The 16,290-nt window shown below is 35.5% G+C and overlaps 1 long non-coding RNA gene across 2 annotated transcripts; it reads right to left on the reverse strand.

Moving 5' to 3' along the window:
• Window positions 1-4,063: 4,063 nt before the first annotated feature.
• Window positions 4,064-15,302, reverse strand: LOC149789768 (uncharacterized). Of its 2 annotated transcripts, XR_016423972.1 has the most exons (3): window positions 14,401-15,302; window positions 11,817-11,988; window positions 4,064-4,541 (listed from the first exon to the last, which is right to left on the reverse strand). It is a non-coding gene; the product is annotated as an uncharacterized LOC149789768 (long non-coding RNA). The 2 variants fall into 2 exon arrangements; XR_016423970.1 differs by lacking the exon at window positions 14,401-15,302 and having other exon boundaries at window positions 11,817-12,281.
• Between the last annotated feature and the right edge of the window lie 988 nt (window positions 15,303-16,290).

A 16,290-nucleotide genomic window follows, 5' to 3' on the forward strand; every position in this document is an offset into this window, starting at 1 on the left:
GGAGGTGGAAGCAGACTATCAGTTTTACTAAGATGTTGCGTATGCAGATAAAGAAGACAAAGAAAAATTCAGTGCTTTCCTATATGTTATTGGTCATGATGGTAGAGACATTTACAACATTTACTTTTGAGGCCAATGAAGCTGAAATAAATGCTCTACTTATCAGTTTGTTTGAGGATTATTACAGTCCAAAGCAGATCATTATGGCAGAATGATACATATTCAATACAAGGATCCAACAAAAGAATGAAACCATTGACCAATAAGTAACTGAACTTAAACTGATTGCAAAGAACTACAAATTTTAAACTCTACACGATGAAATGATCAGAGATAAAATTGTGTGTGGGACTAATTCTGAAAAAGTAGAAGAAAGACTTTTAGGACAAGGTCAGCTGACATTGCAAAAAGCACTGGCTATCTGCAGAGCAGACGAAGAATACAAAAAGGAAATTCAAAGTATGCAAAATGAAGCAGCTTCATCAGAAGTTCATGGTGTGAAAATGAAGAAAAAAGAAACAAAAATGGCACAACCAAAGAATGCGGAAAGGATATATATGAAACCAGACTCAAGATTGTTCAAATGTGGTAAATGGGGCGAATGCATGCAGAAGTTAGGTGTCCAGCCTATGGAAAATCTTGATACAGGTGTAGAAAAAAGCATCATTTTCTGAAATGCTGCAAGAAAAAACGGGTGCATGGTATGCATGAAGGCTCAAGTGATGAGGAAGAAACATCTTTTGTAGGAACAGTGAGAAAGGCAAACACTGAAATCAGTGACAAAGAATGCTACGTCACTTTCACTCTTCATGGTACTGAAGTCAAATTAAAACCTGATACTGCCTCGCGAGTAAACATCATTCCAAATCATATTTTTGAGACAATGAACATTGACAACGATGGAGTAAATCCATCCAAGACCTGTCTCACAAGCTACTCTGGTGACAAACTCACTGTCATAGGCAAGTGCAAATTAAACTGCATGAATCAAGATTTTTTATATCACAATAACAAACCAACCACCTATTCTTGGGTTCAAGGCATCTCAAGGTTTGTACTTAGTACAAGTAGTTTGAAAGAATTGTCCAGTGTGTTCAAAGGTTTTGGATGCCTGAAACAAACATATGATATTGCAATTGACAAAAATGTGAAACCTATCTTGAATCCACCAAGGACGGTTCATACAGCTTTACGAGAACCACTTGAATTAACATTGAAAGAGATGGAACGAAAATAAATAACATCTAAAGTAAATAACCCAACATAATTGGCCAGTTTATTACTAATTGTTGAAAATTCCTTATCAAGAAAACTACGAATTTGTCTAGATACAATGCATTTGAATCAAACTGTCAACTTCCATCAGTTGAAGATATGATCACAAGGATGGCTTGAACTCAGCTTTTCTCCAAACTAGATTCCAATCATGGTTACTGGCAAATACCCCTGGATGAGGATATCCAGTTATTGACAATAGTTAACACTCCGTTTGATAGATATTGCTACCTGAGAATGCCTTTTGATATTAAATCTGCTCAGGAAGTATTCCAGAAACGCTTGGCACAGTGTTTTGAGGACCTGCCTTGGGTGGGACTGACATAGATGGCATAATTGTTTGGGCAACTTCAAAAGGGAGATCATGACGGAAAACTGAAAACTTTTAAAGATATGCCAGGAAATAAATCTGACAATGAATTAGGAAAAATGCCGATTCGGACTAACATAAGTTTGCTACGTGGGACACATGTTGACATCATCAGGTATTAAACCTGATTAGAAAGTGACAGCAATTATAGAAATGCCATCTCGGACGGACAAGAAAGAAATCGAAAGATTATTGGGTACAGTCACATACCTAGCGAAATTTATCCCAAATATATCTACAGCAACATAGTCAATCAGAGCACTTTTGAAACGTGACACTGAATTTGTTTGAGAAACTGCACAGAAACATGCAGTTGAAGTGATCAAACATGTTCTAAGCAAAGAACTATTGTTGAAATTCTTCAATGCTAAATGCTAAGAAGCCTGTCGTTGTCAGTTATGATGCATCAAAATCAGGACTTGGAACAGTGTTAATGCAGTCAGGCAAACCCATAGCATTTCCATCAAGGTCTTCGACAGATGCAAAACAAGGTATGCATATATCGAAAAGGAACTGCTTGCTGTATTATTTGGTATTGAAAGATTTAATCAATATAATCATGGTCATCAGTTACACGTTTAATCGTATCATAAACCTCTGTAATCAATCCTCAAGAAACCTTTATCTGCCGCATCGCCTAGACTTCAGAGAATGCTTCTAAGACTGCAGATGTCAGTTTTGACTTAACGTATTGTTCAGGAAAAAGTTAATTGTAGCAGATACATTGTCGAGAGCATGCAGACAGACGAACACATCTGAGATGAACATGGATAGTGCAGTTGAGTGCTATGTGCACATGATCATGTCAGATATACAGATTGCAGATGCACAGCTAAAAGCAATAAAGAATGAATTAAATGTGATAATAAAATGGCCAAATAATGAGAAATTATTTTAAAAAAAGAGATGACCAAATCATAAATATCTCGATCCTTTTGAAATCAGAAATTTCTGGAATAGCTAAGATGAACTTTCAGAAATGGACGAATTAGTTCTAAAAGGAACGAAAATTGTAATACCAGATGCTCTTCAGAAAGAAATGCTAAATGAGTTGTACAAAAGTCATATGGGCATTGAGAAGACAAAGCAAAGAGAAAGAAACATTATGTATTGGCGTGGCATTAATGTACAGATTGCAGACACATCATCGAATTGTTCTACTTGCCTGGAATACAGAAAGTCAAATAAGAAAAGAACCATTGTTGTCTACACAACCCACTGCACCATGGAAAATGGCTGGAACAGATTTATTTATATGGAATAATTACAACTATGTCTTGATAGAAGACTATTGCTCCATATATTTTGAAGTAGCCAAGTTAGAAAATACACGAGCAAGCACAGTAGTCACACACACACACACACACAAACACACAGAGTTTTTGCAAGACTTGGAATACTACGAGAAGTAAGGAGAGATAATGGACCACAGTTCTCCTCAAAGGAATATGGTCAGTTTGCAAAGACCTGGAGATTCAAACACACTACGTCAAGGCTCAAGACTCTAATGGTTCAGCTGAAAGAAGCATTCAAACTGTCAAAGGAATTCTCAATAAGGCAAAGAGAGGTGGAAAAGATCCATATTTATCGATATAGGAGTACCGATGACATAGGATCTCAAGCACGATTCTGATGACTTCGATCGACTTTACCTACTACCAACATACAGTTACATCAGCTAGTTATAAAAGAAAGAGACCAGGAAACTGGGTGAAAACAAAAATCAGCAAAAAAAAACAGTATGACAGAACAGCTAAATAACTTCCAAATCTGACTTCTAGAGACAAAATAAGAAGCAGAAGATAAGATCTCTGGAAACCAGCCGTATTCGTCATAAAAATTAGCACTCCATCGTCGTATGATGTGAAAACCCAGGATGGTGCTATATACAGGAGAAACAGAAGACATCTGTTACAAACAAAAAGGACATTACCAGAGATATATGATACATACAAATATGGTAACAAGGAGGTCACTGAACTGAATGACACAATGACATTAGTCACCAATGAACCAAACCAGGCATGAGAGATTCGAAGAAGGAGTGGATGTCTAATAAATAAGACTGCAAGATGCAGAGATTTTGTTATGTAAACTAGATAATTTTTCTGAATTATATTATGTCTTGTGCACATTAGAAACTGCAAGTGGTCAAGGGCATAATAATAAATCTGTTATATCACATCAGATTATTTGCAGTGATAACAACTGGATTGAAATACAAACTATTAGGACTATATATTGTTGTGGCAATGCCAATATTTCACATTGTACTTGTTTTCATGACCATAAGAATGATTGTGAATGTCGTCGGGCTTGAACTTAACTTTTAACTACAATTAGTAGAACTTTTCCAACTCACCAGAAACTGTTTGCAATACAAATTCATGTGCAAAATAGAACTTTGTCAAGTTTGAATATGTTTACAAATTTATTAAAAAGAAAAGGAAAAATGAATGTGAATTTAAAAGAAAAGCACAAAAATCCTTGTTAGATGGAGTTGTGGTAATATACGATATTAACATTATGTTGCTACAAAATATCTGACAGTTACAGTTCACCTGAGGACACAATGGCTCATTACAAAGAAAATTTGGAGTATTCGTCCTTGAATCAAGGGAATTCCAATTCAAGCTAAATTATGTCAACATAATTTAGTAGCAGTGCCCAGTTGGCTTCTTTTCTTCATAATAACGAGTGGTGAAAAGAGCGCAATGTCCACGACCGATTGCATCATCTTCCTCCCTTGACTGTGTACCAGTCTTGCTATGTCATCGACTTCCTATTCTCTACGTATTCTTCCTTCCTGGACTTCCTAGTAATTTATTCTGAACTCGTCACTTTTTATGTACTTCCCTTTCCGGACTGTCCCGTCTCTCTCCCCAGAAAACTGTTCCTTAAAAGACAAAATTACCCCTAAATCTCTGTATCTACCACTTTCTACGCGTCATAAATTCCCTCACTTACGTTAGTCAGAAGCATGCTAGTTATCCATACTGCATAAATTCTGACTTAATCCGATAAAATATCACCCTCGCTTGACAGCGACAGGTCATAACTAACACATTAGCTGTATATCCAACGTTACCGTATCTCTTTACCTGCGCTACCACACGATCGGTTACTATTGCATATAATTCACAAACTTCTATCTCACAGCAATCCCTAACGTACAAGATTATTCAAACATTAGGAATCAGATATAAATACACGAATGTCGTTAACACACGATAATCAGTATCTACTTAACAGACAAAGAAAATTATTTCATATAACCTTATGAAATCCTGCACATATGAAAACTTGGATAGCATGCAATCGTTAATCTATCATTAAAGTAATAATGGTACAATTAAAGAGATAAATTGCATAAAACTCTAGCATCAACATATTTCCATGAAGTTGAATAATGTTACATAATAAGAATCCTAGTCATATCAAACACATCTGCATAAAACAAACAATCAAAAAATGGAAGATTATGTTGGAAATTAAAATTGCATACCATAACGCTGTACTCTTTCGGAAATTGTGCGTCCTAGCACTGAACCCTTGCTTTTCTTACAAGACATCTACCTAGTCCCTTTCTTGTTTACGAGTAAAGCAATATTCTCTTTAGGTTTCCTCGAAGCCACTCTTCCTCATTCAGGAAATCTTTAGACTTAAGAATTTCAACCTAGGTCGTCACTTTAAATTTACATTACTTCTAAAGTGTACGCCTTCATTTACTCTGGCCAATCGTAAGCAGCGGTTCCCGTATTTTCCCAAGATAATCATTTCTTCCGTCAGATTTCAGACAGCATAGAATCTGTGAAGTACGGGGTCATATCAATTTCCCTTTGAAAAATATGATTATGTTTGGTAGCTCAAATGTTTACTTTCTCAGGACAGCATAGCAATGGTCTGGTCAAATCTCAGTCATACAGGTTAGCCTTTCAAGTTTTAACGCTGACATGGGGGACAGAACAGAAGAAAGGTCGAAGTGACTCTTCACAAAGACTTTACTGGCTTAAATTTTATAAAACTTTAAGGTTCAGTACATCTCAAAATTCGACACTTAACACGAAGGATAGGTCAGAAATTTCAATCTCGGTCAGGTCAATTTTCAGATCTAAAGAAGGCTTGATATTTACAAGTGGATTAACCACAACCTTACCGCCAGCTATGTCATTGCCAAGTAATTAATGTATACCATCAATGTGTAAAGCCGTCATTGTTTCGACTGTTGCGGAGACTGAGAATGAGTCTGTGTACAAATTTACAAAATGGAGAAGAACATTACCAATGCCACACTCTACCTCCTGAATAAGAATTTGAGCTAGCGGAAAAAAGTCTTAGAAAAAGGCAAAAAACCTGATATCAAAAGTCTGAAAATATCCTGTGTTCCTTGATATTACCGTCAAAATCATAAACAAGTGATAGAAAACCATTCCATATGAATTGTTTATGATTCTTCATAATAAAGTCAGTCTAAATTTTGTTTGACACAACAAATGTATTGTTTCAATACATGATCATGACAAGGGCCACTTAGAAATTAGTGAATTTGTAGTCGTTATGTCTTTATTCTTTGCTTATATTTCAATCTGTATAAATCAGAAACGTTACGCCCTTTCTTCTTGCAGTAAATGGATGTTGGAAGAGATAACAATTTGTGTTTAGTCTTATCAGACATTTGATTCTCAAACGTGTGTAAGATATGTGTTGATATGAAACTGTGACTTTGTTTAGCAAGGTGTAAGCATATTGACCAATGAAACTTTGTGAGCCAAGGAATAGTCGTCAACTATACGAGCAACATTTTATGAAGTTTCAACCTTTTCTTCAATTAGGTGGCTCTTGACATCACTATGGACGCAATTCTTGAAGCTTCAAATAACATGAGCGTTATGGTTATAGCAATTTTGATTAATCGTCTTAGCCGATAATCGCCTATCAAGGGATCTTTCCAGTTTCTTTGTTACAGTGCCTAAACCTTTGTCAATATGCTTAAGATACAAACTCAGAACTCTTTAAGATACATGCCTTAGCTACATCACAATTATCACTTTGTTATACTGACAGTGAATCGTAGAATTCACAAGCTTTGACAGTAAGTATGCAACAACAAAGTCCAAAGCTCTCATGAACGTTTAAGCTTTTTTTTAGCAAATTTTACCAATCAGGAAACTAGTGATATACTTCTTGTACTATCATGATATGTCTAGCAACATTAAAAGCAGAACTTGAATGTTAAGTTGTATTGTCCACTGTGCTTGCCAATTATAATTCTTGGAAACTAAATTGCACTTACCATTCTTCTTTTTCTCTTTCTACATTTTCATCTCTTTTCATTTGAATTTTCTTCATTTTCTGCAAATGCACTTGCATCTCTCTCTCACTATCTCTCTCTATATATCTTACTTTAATTGCATTTGTCTCCTCTGTTCTCCTGCTTCACACGCTTTAGTTTTCATCTTTCAATTTTGAAGCTGAAGCTTTATTTCCGTCTATTTTCCATTTTGTTTTTAACTTTTAGCAATATTGCTTGCATTTCAGAGACAGAGACGTGCTAATCAAACCAGAAGCACTTTTATCCAAAGAATAATTTCTACCAATTATTTTACCAAATTACTTTTCATTTCTTGCTTTGTTATAGAAACATTGACAAAAGAAGAATAATTTACTATCGCAAGCTTGAGCAATTCGTCCTTTTTCAAGAATTCAAATCTTTCTTGGTTAGGATTTAATATAAAATTTTCCACTGTAAATGATATTGTTGAAAATGGTCATAAGTCACTCGTACATAACGTAACGTAACAACCATATTATGCTTAATTTAGCATAACTCAAGTATCAAGTATAATTTGTGATTTAAAAATGAATTGGTGAAGCAAAATGAGTCTATCATTGGGAATAAATGATTGTTTATCTTAAACTAGATACTTTATTTTGCGATAATTTTATAATCTTAATTGTAACATTTTCCTGGAATCACTGATTACATTGTCTTTTCTCTTCTTACCCTTTCTATTCTCGATAAGTTTCAAATATAGTTCGATGATATGAGTAAAGCTTAATTTATGCATTAGAAAAGGATATGGTTGGGGTGGATGGGTGTTACAAATGTAGCCGCGATAAACTTTTGTTCTTGGGCGGAAAGGCGTAATATGCCATAACCGATGGATTGGAAGATGCTTGGATAGTGTAATCAAGAGCCACTTTCGTTCGTCCGAGATATAGTGACGGTTAATTTGCCTCAGTATAACCGTTTTATCACGTGGAAGTTCTAACTACTTCCAGACAAAGTCAGAGTTCCTGGATGATTATCAGATCATGTATTTGCAAGCAATATTGCCGAGCTGTTCCGTACACATGATAGCCACAGGTAAGTTCAGATCTTCTTAAAATACTGTTTTAAATGGAGTACGAGACTCTTGTCAGCTACCAAATGTGTCTCAACTCGCACAATATCGTCAAACCTGTATTATTGATCACTTTCGTTAGCAGTCACATGGTCACAACAGCGATTCTAATTTCACCCCAGCAATTTTCCTATGTATGTGCTCTGCATTTAACGGTCATGTGCGTGACATCGAGTGGGTCCAGGAGTTTGCTTACCAAATAATGGTTTCGCCCTGCCTTAGGTCACATTTTTTGTTTGATGAGCTAAAGATTGTTCAAGGTCACATTGTATGAATTAAATGCACCGTCATCCATGTCAAGTTTGAAAGGAAGATGGAGTGACAGCTATTGACAGATTGGACTCTCCTCTCTCTCTCTCTCTCTCTCTCTCGCTATCTCTCCCTTACTCTCTCTCTCTGTATGTATATGTGTGTGTGTGTATATATATATATATATATATATATATATATATATATATATATATATATATATAACAATCTATTTGTGAAAGAAGTCATACTAGTACAGTAGGTATTTTATAATTATTAGCATTTCACAGAGTATGTACCTGTAGGTGGTTCTATGCTTGATTTTATTTTTATCTGCGTGTCTTTAGGACATTCAAAGACAGTAAAGAAAATTGGCTGCACTGAGGCTCTTGTTGTATTTAGGTCTTATTTGAATCACTGGAGTATGAATTGACATTTGGATGAAAGTTCTCAGTTTAATGTACTGTAAACAGTTCGTTGAAATTAAGGACAACACAATTCAGTTTGGTTCAATACTTTCTGCCTTTCCTGCGGCATCTGGTTTTGAAATTGCAACCATAATCACAATAATTTATACGTTCTATTCTGTGATTCATGTACATGTACACTATCTGTGAAATCTTCATAATTGAATACCTGTTAGATTATTGTCTTCTCAGACAAGCAGACTGTTATATATATATATATATATATATATATATATATATATATATATATATATATATATAGAGAGAGAGAGAGAGAGAGAGAGAGAGAGAGAGAGAGAGAGGGAGAGAGAGAGGAGAGTCCAGTGGAATTTGACATGGGTTTTACTGTCAAGGGACATAACAACAAGGGATTGGGACTATTGGGAAATGTAACATGTGTGGGACCATCTAGGGACAAGTGGAAGTGACCATAGGACTATCTAGGGACAAGGGAACGTTGCACATTGATAGGCCTGTCAAGGGACAAAGTGAAAGCTGTATAGGGCCCGTCTAGGGACAAGGTTGGTAGAGGACCAAACACAACAGAGACAGAGACAGACATATACAAACGCAACCCTGAGATTTATAGATGAAGCATTACCTAGACCTGAAATGATGTAGGTGGTATTCATAAATTTTCATAATAATGCTATAGATAACTATAATCAAGGAAAAGACCAAAGACAAATTGGATGCGACTAAAAGAAACGCTAAAATTAGGAAATTGTCCCAAAATTTAATGGAGACAATATATATTCCTGAACAATAGATTACACTGGTTTTGACTGAAATGGAAAAACCGAAGTCTATATTTACATCTTCAAAATTTCTAGGTTCAATGACGTCACTATACAGGACACTAGAGGAATAATGGCAACGATGTTGCAAGTGGCTGACCTAAAAACGCGCTACCGTAGTTAGGTAGGTAGGTGAAATGAATGTGATATGGACAAAAGGAGTTTTATAGGGACAAACAAAGGCCAACACACTCACATACACATACACAGACACACACACACACACACACACACACACACACACATACTCCAAACGTTATGTGTTAGCTTGAATGTAAACGAAGATGAAATTTCACAAAATAAGCTATCCCTTACACCACACAAATACTATCCATCTCATTAGCTATACCATCTAACACCCTTTTAACACAATATACCAAATGTCTTGTGTTGTAGCTCAGAATGTAAATAAAGAAGATAAAATCTCACAAAACGTCTATCCCTTACATCACAACAATATTGTCCATCACACCACTATGCCATCCAACATATCATACACAATATCCTAAAATGTCATGTGTTCGCTAAGAATATAAACGAAGAAGTTGAAGTTGAACTCTCACAAAATAGACTATCCCTCACGCCACAAAATATCCATCACATTAGCTATACCATTTAACACCCCTTAACACACTATCCTAAAAGTCTTGTGTTGTAGCTCAGACTGTAAATAAAGAAGATAAAATCTCAACAAACGTCTATCCCTTACACCACAACAATATTGTCCATCACACCACTATGCCATCCAACAGTTCATACACAATATCCTAAAATGTCACGTGTTCGCTAAGAATGTAAACGAAGAAGTTGAAATCTCACAAAATAGACTATCCCTCACACCATAAAAATACTATCCATCACATTAGCCATACTACTTAACACCCCTTAACATGCCCTAAACACACTACCCCAAAAGTCTTGTTTTAGCTCAGAATGTAAACGAAGAAAATGAAATCTCACAAAAAGTCCACCCTTACATCATAAAAATATTATCCATCATACCACTATGCTATCCAACATATCATACTCACTACTCAAAATGTCATGTGTTCGCTCAGAATGTAAACTAAGAATATGAAATCTCACAAAATAGACTATACCTTCCGTCACAAAACTAATATCCATCATACCAATATGCTATCCAACATATCATACTCACTACTTAAAATACCATGCGCTCACTCGGCTGTAAACGAAAATGGAATCTCACAAAATCTCTTACACCACCAAACTACTATCCATCATATTAACAATACCATTTAACACCCCCTTAACACACCGTAAACATATTATCCCAAAAGTCTTGTTTTATCTCAGAACGTAAACGACGAAATCCCACAAACAGACAATCCCTTAAACCACAAAAATATATCTATTACACCAATATGCTATCCAAAACGCCACGTGTTGGATTAGAATGTAAGAGAAGGGGATGAAATCTCACAAAATATACTATCCTTTACACCACAAAACACCGTCCATCACACCACTATATCATCCAACATCCCTATTATATTCAACATCCCATACACACACTATCACAAGTGGCCATTTGTAGCTTAGAATTTAAGAGAAGATGAAATCCGATAAAAAAATATATTCTCACACACCTTGTATAACATCCAACATTTCATTATCTATCCAAATTCCTTGTATTCGCTTAGAATGTAAGAGAAGGAGATGAAATCTCACAAAATATACTCTTACACTATCAAACATAATATGTGAAAGAAACGCTAGTATCTCTTTATAGTCACAACTTGTAGGAAATTCACATCGACAAACGAACTATCTATTTATAATCTCGTCATTTACGCGATCTATCCAAATTCCTTGTATTCGCTTAGAATGTAAGAGAAGGAGATGAAATCTCACAAAATATACTCTTACACTGTCAAACATAATATGTGAAAGAAACGCTAGTATCTCTTTATAGTCACAACTTGTAGGAAATTCACATCGACAAACGAACTATCTATTTATAATCTCGTCATTTATAGCTACAAATTGTAGAAATTACTATTGAAAAACCCCAAGTCTATATTTATAGCCTCAACATAAATTGTTGGTAGTGTCTTGGGATTTTCAACTTTTCAGCAAATTGCTCAAATGAGGGAAATAATGATCTACTAATGTCACTAAAAGGGGTACTATCATAATATTTCTGGCAACATCAAATTCTGAACTTGAATGTGAAGTTGTAGGGTCCTCTGTTCTTGCCAGTTATAATACTTTGAATCTAAATTGCATTTACCTTTTTTCTTTTTCTCCTTTTGTATTTCCATCTGTTTTCATTTGCATTGTCTTCATTTTCTGCAGAACCGCTTGAAGATGTCTCTCTTTTTCCTCTTGCTGCAATTGCATTTATCTTTCACCTTTCTCGTTTTGAAGCTGAAGCTTTATTGATTATGTTTCCGTCTGGGTTCCTTGTTAGGTTTGTAAAAATATACTTTTAGTAATATTACTTTCATTTCAGAGACAAATGGAGACTTGCTCATCAAACACAAACCACGAATATCCAAATAGTCCATTTCCACCAAATATTTTGCCAGATTTTTGTCTTTCTTGCTTTGTTACAGACGTATTCACTAAAGTAAAATCATTTAGTCTGACAAGCTTGAGCAAGTCGTCCTTTTTCAAGAACTCGAATCCTTCCTGTTTAGGATTTAAACTATAATTCTCCACTTTAAATGATATTGTTAAGCTTTCCTAGATTCATTATAACCTTCTGAAAAATACGAAACTAATAAACGTGAATATAAGAAAAGTCGACAAATTTAAATTTGAAAAACAAATTGTTTTCTAGAGAAATTCACATCTATTACAATTTCCTGCTTTGACTCAAAGGTCTTAAGCTAAGCAATAAAACATAGCAAAATCCAACAAGTTTTTGCACCACTTAACAAATAATTTAATTCATAAAATACAAAACAAACAAATTAAAAGAGTAACAGAATGATATAATCTAAAATAACCTTGAATACATTCACAATAATCCCAAAATAGCAATTTTGTCCGAATGTCAAAGAGCGGTTTGTAATTCCAGTGAATAATTTAAATAATTTCTCTGAAATACTATTGATATTAAGATATTTCTCCCATATAAAAAACTTAAGATACAATATCAGGAACGGTACGAGGGTCGTTGACCCACCGTATTGATTTCTAGCATATTCTAAGCTGTGTTCAGCTTCAGCTCCCTTACCAAAATTTAGTAAATAAACATGTAAAACAGCAGGCTTATCAGGAATTCACAAGGGAACACTAATATCCTAAATTCAAATTCAGGTAAACCTGTTTACTTCCAACGATTATGGTCTGAATACATCAGACAGCAAAATCATGAGGATTGGCTGGTCTGATTAAATGATGTTTCCTCAAATTCTTTATTAGACAATTCTGATCAAACTTAAGTGATTTGTACTCAAAAGAGTATAAGTCTACAATATTGATATGTGATGACGTGTCCCCAAATGCTTTCTTAATCGATATTCTTCACACTTTAACAATGCTTCTTCAAATTCTTTATTAATCTACAATCTTAATAACTTTTAGTATAGTGTATATTGTCATGTGCAGATAACACTGGTTTACAGTAAAATATGCTTCCAAAATAATTGTAGACAAACTTTACTAATTTTGAGTCAATGAGAATGAAAATGATGCTTTAATTGTTGATTGACTCTAGTTTAAAAGATATTATACTGGGTCAGTATATACAACCCTTGACTTGGGAATGCCGAAGGATAGGTTAATTATAAAGGGAAGAAACCTCAATTTAAACAGAAACGACTAAAATACATATTTGACTGGATCATTGAATACATCTATGGGTTTGTACAGCACTTGCTTATTAGCAAAACAATGAATGATGCAATCTGAAGCTAGTATTACATCATACATGATCTGAATTGCATCATGTTATTCCTAGAAGTCATGGATGTTGCAATCATAAGTAAGCATACATCACTCTCCTGAACAAATTGCCCTATATCAGCTATACAAATCATACAAAGTCGTGCTTTCTTATTTGTAAGTGTTTGTTTTTGCAAAGGGACAAATTTCTGTTTAGCCAAAGTGAGGAGAGATGCTTTTTACTTGTGACAACTTCTGCTATGTTAGTGTTGAAGTGACTTTTGCATCACAAAATCACAATATAACCACTATGGTTAAGAAAGCATATCACCTTTCTTGTGGCTACAAAATTGGAGATCAGGACAAGAGGTGGGCACCATGCATATGATGCAACGGTTATGCAACACATCTCCGCCATTGGATGAAAAGGTAAAGAAAATATGTGCCTTCTGCAGTGCCAATGACTTTAAGAGAGCCAGTAGATCACATCAACAATTGTTACTTCTGCATGTTGTTCTGAAAGTTGGGAAAAATGTGTCAAAGAAAAAAGTGGACTGTTCATTATCCCAACATTTCAGCAGCTATACGTCCAGTGCCCTACGGAGAAGAACAGCCGGTTCCTGACGCAACATAATCATTCTCACTTGAGTCAGAAGAAGAAAAGGAAGAGGAAGAAACTTCCTGTCCTGAACCATCAATGTCACATGACCCATATTTTCCCCCATCCTCCTCCTCCTCTGAACCACACCTCGTAACACAAGGTGAACTGAATTACTTTGTCAAGGATTTGGAACTTTCCAAGAGTAAGGTAGAGCTATTGTGCTCCATAATACAGCAGTGGAATCTCCTGTCTCCCGTCACTCTGACTATGCACATTTTATCAAACACTTCACATTTACATTGCTTTTGTCTATTATGTATCCTCATGTTCCATTTTAAATGTCCACTCTAATCAAATATTTTACCACACACTTCATACTTACATGACTTTTCTTCAGTGTGCATTTTCATATGACATGTTTACTTCTAAAGCGCTCTCTGTTACGGATCACTGCCATCTCACCTCTGCCTGCGTGGGTTCGAGTCTCATATTCAGCCAACGTGGGTATGTGAGAAAGCTTGCCAGTAGCTTCTCGTGGGTTGGTGGTTCTTTCCGGGGGTTTCCCAGGTTCTTACTCGACTATTAACACTGGCCGTCACGTATAGCCTATCGTGTGCTGAAAAATGGCGTTAAATCTTACAACAACATCACACGTACGTCGTTGTTCTTCGGTATGCATCATCTTGTGCTTATTTAAATCTCCACGATTGCTAAACATTTTATCACAAACTCCAGAAATAATTGTCTTTTCTCTAGAATGAATACTCCAGTGCACATTTCAACATACACTCAAAAGTGAACATTTTATCACATACTCCAGAAATAATTGGCTTTTCTCCAGTATGAATTCTTCAGTGCACTTTTGGACTAACACTCAAAGTGAGCATTGTATCACATACTTCACACTTAAATGGGTTGTGTGCAACCTTCCAGGTTCAGATTAGTTAACATATACAGTTTAGAAAAAACTTGAATTGAGTCTTTTAAGTATGCATTTTCATATCGGACTGAACATTTTATTACACAACTCAAGCTTAAAGGATGGTACTAGCAGCAGCCTTTCTTGGCGATCAGCATTAAGACTGGTCGGCCAGGTGTCAGGAAAATGGTGACTTGGTGGGACATGATGTTATATGTCTGCGTCATGATACCCCAATGATGGACATCACTATAAGCTGTCAATCTGCGGACGTCGTAGCAATATGACTGAAAAAAATATTAAAACTATGTTTAAAATCCAACACGCACACACACACACCGATTTCGTCTCTGACTAAACTTACATTACACATTTTACATTTTAAATAGGTCTTCTGCAGTAAGTAAAATCACGTGTCCTTTTAAATCTCCACTCACAGTGAACATTTAAATGTACACTTCACACTTGTATGGATTTTGTCCAGCATGCAGCCCCAAGTGCACCCTTTGATGTCCAGGTAGACTAAACATTTCATCGCATACCTCACACTTAATTTTTGTTTGTTCGTTTGTTTGTTTCTCGAGTATGTACCCTCATCTATAGCTTTAAGTTTCTAATCTTCATACAAATTTTATCAAACACTTCACACTTATATGTTTTATCTCCAGTATAAACTCTTACCTCCATACTTCCGCAGTGACTAAACAGTGCATCAAAAACTTCACACTTGCGTGGTTTCACTCCAGGATGCTGCCTCTAGTGCCCTTTTAAACTTGAATTCCAACTGAACATTTTATCACCCATCTCACATTTAAATGAGTTATCTCCAGTATGAATCCTCATGTGCTCCTTCCTTTAGATTTACACTAAGCCTATACAATGTATCACACACTTCACACTTAATTTGTTTGCTCCAGTATGAATCCTAATTAGCAGTTTTAGACTTCCACTCTGACTGAAGATTTCATCACTTACAGCACACTTCAATGTTTTTTCATGAATAACTATTTAATTACATACTTTACATAAAAAAAGTTTTCTCCAGTATGGCTCTTCACGGGCATTCTATGCCTACTTGCAGCAGAAAGGATGTGCAGACCGTTGTGGAATTGACCATTTTGAAAACAAAGCCTTTTACGAAATGGGTTGTCGAGATGGGCCTCAGATTTTGTTTTAAAATGACGATCCGAGCCTTATTGTGCACCCGTTGTCCTTTCACCGGAGGGTTGAGTTGTGTAACTAAATAGATGATGTGTAATTAAATAGTTGTTTTAATAAGAATGAGTGATTATGCGCTAACTGTGGAATCTCTTACAGCTAAACTGGGTCAACAACGACAAGAGGCACTTACGA

Source organism: Sinohyriopsis cumingii, chromosome 10 (assembly GCF_028554795.1).
Source record: "Sinohyriopsis cumingii isolate HCF-2022 chromosome 10, ASM2855479v2, whole genome shotgun sequence".
NCBI lineage: Eukaryota > Metazoa > Mollusca > Bivalvia > Unionida > Unionidae > Sinohyriopsis > Sinohyriopsis cumingii.